The sequence below is a fragment of the Mastomys coucha genome, unplaced genomic scaffold, assembly GCF_008632895.1.
Source record: "Mastomys coucha isolate ucsf_1 unplaced genomic scaffold, UCSF_Mcou_1 pScaffold22, whole genome shotgun sequence".
NCBI classification, from domain to species: domain Eukaryota; kingdom Metazoa; phylum Chordata; class Mammalia; order Rodentia; family Muridae; genus Mastomys; species Mastomys coucha.
The window spans coordinates 151,584,062-151,590,668 of record NW_022196905.1 but is presented as its reverse complement, the minus strand read 5'-3'; positions in this window follow the sequence as shown (position 1 = coordinate 151,590,668).

Genomic DNA, 6,607 nt, shown 5'->3' with positions numbered 1-6,607 from the left:
AATCCCGTGCCCACCTGGCCAGAATCCCGTGTCCCGCGGAACAGGGACCCCGCGAGAAAACCCAGTCCATGGCACTGGTTATTGAACTTTTATTTTTATTTTTTTTATTGATCATGACTATTAACATTTCTTTATGACTGTCAGCTAACATCTGCTGCGAGGTTGAGTGGAACTGTTGTTGAAACCCTTGGGGAGATAACTCATTTGCATATTTCTTCTTCCTTGTTTTGCTTTTTGAGTCAGCAGAGAAGAAGCCAGAAAAAAAATGATGGTAGGATTGAGCAAGTAAGAAGACAAACTTTAGCTTAGTTATGTTCTTGTTCCCAGGATTGCAGAAGAACTATTTCTAGATAATTGCTAACTTGTTATTATATTCTTATTTCAAAATTCTGAAAGTTTTGCTAATGGGTAGTCACCTTCACAAATGATCCACATTAACCATCTTCACCAAGATGTGTAGTTTTGGTTGAAGAATATTCATCTAAAAAATACTACCAAAAACATATTACCTCAGGGATCTTTCTGAGTTCAATCTGGAGAACATTTCTGGATTTATAATAAAGGACATTAATGTGTCTTTCACAGAACATATTTTATCTTTCGTCTGATTAAGGCATCCTAGTAATGATTTAAGGAAAGTAACAACAGGTTTGGGGAATTGAATGTGTAAATTTTCCTTTCTGTAAAATCCACTTATCTTTTTTTTTTCTCTCTCTCTTAGAAATGTAATTAAGGCAAACCCAAAAGTCACACTGGCAGAAAAAATTAGACCTAAGAGTAGAAGGATCGTCTTTGAGGAGATATTTATTTTAGTGTACATTTTTTCTCTTTTAAAAATTGTTTCCCTGACTCCTAATGACACATTGTTACAACTCTAGATTAGAGTACTGCCCAACCTTCATCAGAGACGCTTCTTGCTGTACATGGTAATTACTACAGAGGTCCACAACTAGATAAAGTCCAGACAATGAAGGGCTTTGGATCATTCAGCTCCAAATGGAATGTCTTTACCCCTCAAGGCCCAGGAATCTATGAAAAAGAAGAAGGAGAAGGAGAAGGAGAAGGAGAAGAAGAAGAAGAAGAGGAAGAGGAGGAAGAGAAGGAGGAGGAGGAGGAAGAGGAGGAGGAGGAGGCGGAGGAGGCAGAAAGAGCCAGAGGCTGTGAATGACTGAAAAACATAATATCTTCAAGACAGAACAGGGCTGATCACATACGAATTCACAGGGACTGTGGCAGTATGTGTAAGACCTATAGGAGCTCTAGCCAGACAAAATCATGAAAAGAAGAGGACACAAAGTCGTATTCCCAAGCAAGAACCTATAGAACTGTTGTAACTAACAGTTGCAGGGAGAGGGAAAACTCGTTTTTTTTTTTTTTTTTCCAGTAAAGGGACACTGGGTATATCAACCACACTCTAGGGCAAACCAAATGCTTAGGAATAATCAGCCAACATAAAACAGACTCTTTTTTATTTTTTATGTTTAGAGAGAGTAAGAGGAAAGTTGGGTGGGTAAGGATGTGGTAGAAGATCTGAGATGAATTGCAGGAGGGAGAAAGAATATGGTCAAAATTCATTGCATGAAATTTTCAAAGAATAAGTAAAAAACATTAAAAATATATTTTCCCCTTTTTTTCTAACATACTACTACACATTATTTTCTATGGTAGCAGCCTCACACTCACTCCATCATTTACAAGGTTAAAAAAATGGATACAAAATTATTTTTAAAAGCTAACAGCTGAACTGGCGGTGGTAACAAGAGGGCTGTGATGGGGATGCTCAAGGCTCTGCTTTTTGAACTCACTCTGTGGTCAATTACCTTAGGATGCCTCGAGTCTAAAATGGCTTTGGCTGAGTTGAGTCAATGAAATATTTATGGATCAAAGCATCCTGGAGATGCTTCCTATGGGAATGTGTGTAGTATTTATACAGCATCCTCTTTGATGTGCTCAAAGCATTTTGCAGACATTATAGACTTCATCTGCACCACCCATGAAGCAGGTTTGGAGAAAAGTGAGTCTTGTTTACGAATGAGTACAGGAATGGAAGGAAGGACTGCACAGAGCCTCACAGTGGGGCCATGACCGAGCAGGAAGCCCGATCTTTTCAAAGGTGTGAGGAAAAGGGTCAGTTTCATGGTGTCTGCAGGGGGATTTTAACCTCTAAACTTTTGGTTTCCCAGGATATGTAGTACTTTGTGCTCTGTGACCCCTCTACCTACTTCCAGTTCTTGAATTTCACCACCAAGTCCACAATTGTAGAGTGTGCCATGAAGCCTAGAGATTAGACTCTGGCAGGTCCACAATTGTAGAGTGTGCCATGAAGCCTGGAGATTAGACTCTGGCAGAGCAAAGCCTTGGTTTTGGGACCTGGCCTTGATGTTCCTGAAGTACGGTAGGGTCCTTATAGGGTCTGACATACAATAGTAGACACTTGAAGGTTGTAGAGGCAAGGTGCCATCTGCCTGCCCTTCCTCCATTGAGATGGAAGTACCTTACCATAGGCTTCTAAAGGAATGGTTCCAGTAAAAGCAAATCACTGTTATAATGTTCTCTTTTTAGACAACTTTATTATAAGGATGGCATTGCCAAATAGTGAACTTTTGAATGTGGCAAGCATTAACAGGGTTAGGAAAGTATGTTAGCTTTCTCTATTGCTATGATGAAACATTGAAGAAAATCACTCATCACAGGAAAAGTTGGTTTGGGCCTATATAGTTTCAGTCTTTGGTCACTAAGCTTCTTTGGTTCTGGATTGTAATGAGGCAGAAATCATGGTTTGAGAAGGAAGTGGAGCCGAGTTGCTCAGCTGATGGTGACTAGAAGTAGGATGGGGGTCATGGGCAAAATGTCTCAATCAAGAAAATACCCTTGAATGAATATTCCTCATCTTCCTCCCATGGAGCCTCCTCTCTAAAGTTCCCACCAGCACTGTCTCTGAATATGTCACCTGCTGAGGACAAGAGGTTTGGGGGACATTGTGGCTCCTAACTACAACAGAGCCAAGCCTGGATGATGATGGGCTCTCTGTATAGAAGTGGAGCAGTTTGCTGAGAACCAGTAGCCACAGTGAGGCAGGATTATAATACAGTCAGTCCATTTTTTGCTGAACCATCTCCTGTGGGAGACAGAAAGTCCCAAGGTGAGAAAGGAGCAAGGGCTTTCTGTGGTGACAACTGAGGAGGGGCCCCAGAGCTAAGAAGTGATGGAAACTGTAACCACGTAATGGTGCTCTTTGGGGTCTTGTCTTTAAATAGTTCCTATGATGTGTTACTGTGTGACAGGCATCAACCTCCCCACTGAAGCACACTTACCTATAGAAAGCCAGTAACAAGCGTAGCAGAGCAATCAATGAATGCAAAGGCTAAAGGAAGGTACTTATTTGGTACTTATTGGACCCCTAGAGATGTAATTTTAATTTTTTTTTTAGCAGTTCTCATTGTTGGATGCAGGATATGTTCAGTGAGTAAAATGTTCATTTTAGAAGCGTGAGGACCTGAATTCAACTCCCTAGCACCCACATAAAGGCCAGATGTGTATCATTAACACTAGGAGGCAGAGATGGGTGGATCTTGGGAGCTCCCTTTCAAGTCTACTCAGTCGAAATAGAAAACTGTAGCTTCAGTAAGAGACTTGTCTAAAAGACTAAGGTGGAGAGTGATAGAAACACTTGCCATTCATTTCTGGCTTCATTGTTCATGCTCAGTAAAGTAAATATGCAATCTGAACACACACTCACACAGAATCACATACCCACTCATTCATATACATACATACAATACACACATTCACACATACACACACATACACTCATAGCAACATACTCACAAGCATGTACACACATTCTCACATAGCCATTTTGGTTTCCTTGTATATAATCATCAATAGAATTTATGGATATACATCTATAATTTGGAAATCAGTACCATGAATTCATGCATATTTTGATAACAGAAAGAAGCAAAACAATTTCTAAAGATAGAAATGAAAAGCTGATGCATTAAGTAGGAATAATTTGGGCTTGAGTATTCACTATAGGGAATGCTCACTCAGTCTTTATATTTCTTTTTTCTTTTTTTTTTTTTAAAGATTTATTTATTTATTATATGTAAGTACACTGTAGCTGTCTTCAGACATACCAGAAGAGGGTGTCAGATCTCCTTTCAGATGGTTGTGAGCCACCATGTGGTTGCTGGGATTTGAACTCAGGACCTCTGGAAGAGCAGTCAGTGCTTTTAACCACTGAGCCATCTCTCCAGCCCCAGTCTTTATATTTCTGATGAACCTGCTACAAAGGGTCAGGTCCAAGTAGTAACATGGAGACATCGGGCTGGTAAAAATCAGATTCTCAGGGAAACAGAAAGTTCTGGTTTGAGGCCTTAGCCAGTTTCCATTGTGCAAGCATGCCAGACTCCATGTCTATTTCTGATAACCAGAGTGATGTCACTAGGTATGGAGAATTGAGTAGTTGTTCAGTCGGCTCCCACCCAGCCTGGGGCTGCTTCTATTCAGATGACAGCAAGCCTGGACCACAGGGAAGGAGGGAGGCAGAATGGCAACAGCTGGCGGGAGGCCAGAAGGGCTAGGTGTTCTGGAGTTGAAACAAGAGCAGATAGAATTGTTCTCCTCAGCACAATCCCAGCACACCATTTATAAACTTGCTGATGCTCTGAATTCAAGAAACAAGGTCAGCAAAGCTTGGCGGTTGAGATCCCTGACTCCCCACCACTGTCTGGTCTTGTCAGTCAGTGCTTAGCGATGGACTGCTGGGTTGTGCTCTGTCTGGCCATGGCCTCCTTTTCAGCTACGATAGAGGTGTGGAGATGTTGAACAAACACACTCACGTATGGGAAGCACTCAGAAAGCACATGACACACCAAGATAAGCCTGTTAGTTCTCCCTAATTCCAGTTGAAGTTCCAGTGTCTTGAAAGGTTCTCATGGCTGAAATCAAGTTAAGAGAAGGCTGTTCCAATGGGCCTGGGGCAGTGAGATATGTTTCCCAGGGAAAGAGGAGTACCTGGAATACAGAAATGTCTAGAAGGACAATCATGTGATGTGGCAGCAAAAGATAGTGCTCTACAAGTTCAGGAGAGGGTCGCCAGGGGGACACCGACCCTGCTGTAACTGGAGCTTGGAAGTCAGACCTCGGTACAGGGATGATAGGGATGCCCCGTTTGCTGTTTAAGCCATCCAGCCTGCAGCCGGGGTTGTTTTTTTTTTTTTTTTTTAATGGAAGCCCTGGCCACTAATTCACACAGCAAAAAAACCAAGAGCTTGATTATATTATTTTATTGCAAGTGAATTATATTTCTGTTGATTTTTAAGAATGAGAGGAAATAAAGTAAGTACTAAGGAGGAGAAAAAAATAATAAAAAGTGGTTTGAAATGTAAACAGGGCTAAAAATATAATCATCTAGAATGCCTTATTTTGAGAACTCTGTGATAAATGGAATATCCTTTCCACTTCACAGGAATAATTAAGTCCCCACAATCTTAGACTTGAAAGTGTTCATAAAAGCATGTTCTTAGAAAAACACCTATGGGTGTCCTTATATGCATCAGGCTAGGGGTTTGGGGATGTTTTAAAGCAGATGTAGGGTTACAGAGTGTGTGCCCATCAGAGGGTGTGTGAGTGGAATGACTTTGTGTCCAGTAGGACATTTGCACCAAGATTCAAATCTCATCTTAGACCGGTCTCTCCATACAGTGTGTTCTCACTGAGCCTGCTTGTTGCTTTTTCTTTGAGGGCTGTGTCAGCTATCATGGACTGAATAGACTTCTGACCTTGGAAAAGCCAAGTGTGCAGACCAAAGCCATTTCTTCCAAGATGAGGTAAATATGTCTGGTTACTCCTGGGAAGAAAAAGAGAAAACAAGTCTCTTGGCTTTGGACCCTCTGCACGGTCCTCAGCCATGTGCTAACTTTGGGTGTGGGGAACAGAATTTCCTTGTATGCAACCTCTACACTGCAGGGTACCCTCAAAGGAAAACTGAAGCAGAGAACCATGAATGTGGATGTAGAGAAACACAAACACGAGATCCCATGCAGCTATGAAAACATGGCATGATCCACACTTAGTATTTGCCATCTTAGTGCTTTGCTTGTCTTTATTACAGCCATTAAAATGTACCCGTGAACTCTGACAAGTGACCTGAGGAAATGATCATGCTACAACTTCTCTGCTTCTCTGAAAAATTTCAAAAACACAGAGGGAATTATGTAGGTAGAAATGCCAGCTCCAGAGAGGTATGGGCATGTAGATGTTATGAAAGACACCTCATTATACTGTAAGTAATAAGGAATAATAGAAGCACATTACTTCAGAGAAGTAAAGTACTTCTTTTAATTAAGGCCAAGATCTTGCCACTTTAAGTTGTGAAAGAACCACTTTGGGGGTTGTGGAGGTGATTTAGCTGCTAAGGTGCTGGCTGCTTGAGCATGAAGAGCTGAGTTCGGGTTCCCAGCATCCATATAAAGATCTGAGTGCAATAGTGCATGCCTCTAATCCCTGCTCTGGGCAGCATGGAGACAGAAAGAACCCTGGGGCTTGATGGCTTCCAGCCTAGCTTAGTTGTTGAACTCCAGTTCAGAATGGGGGGGGGGGG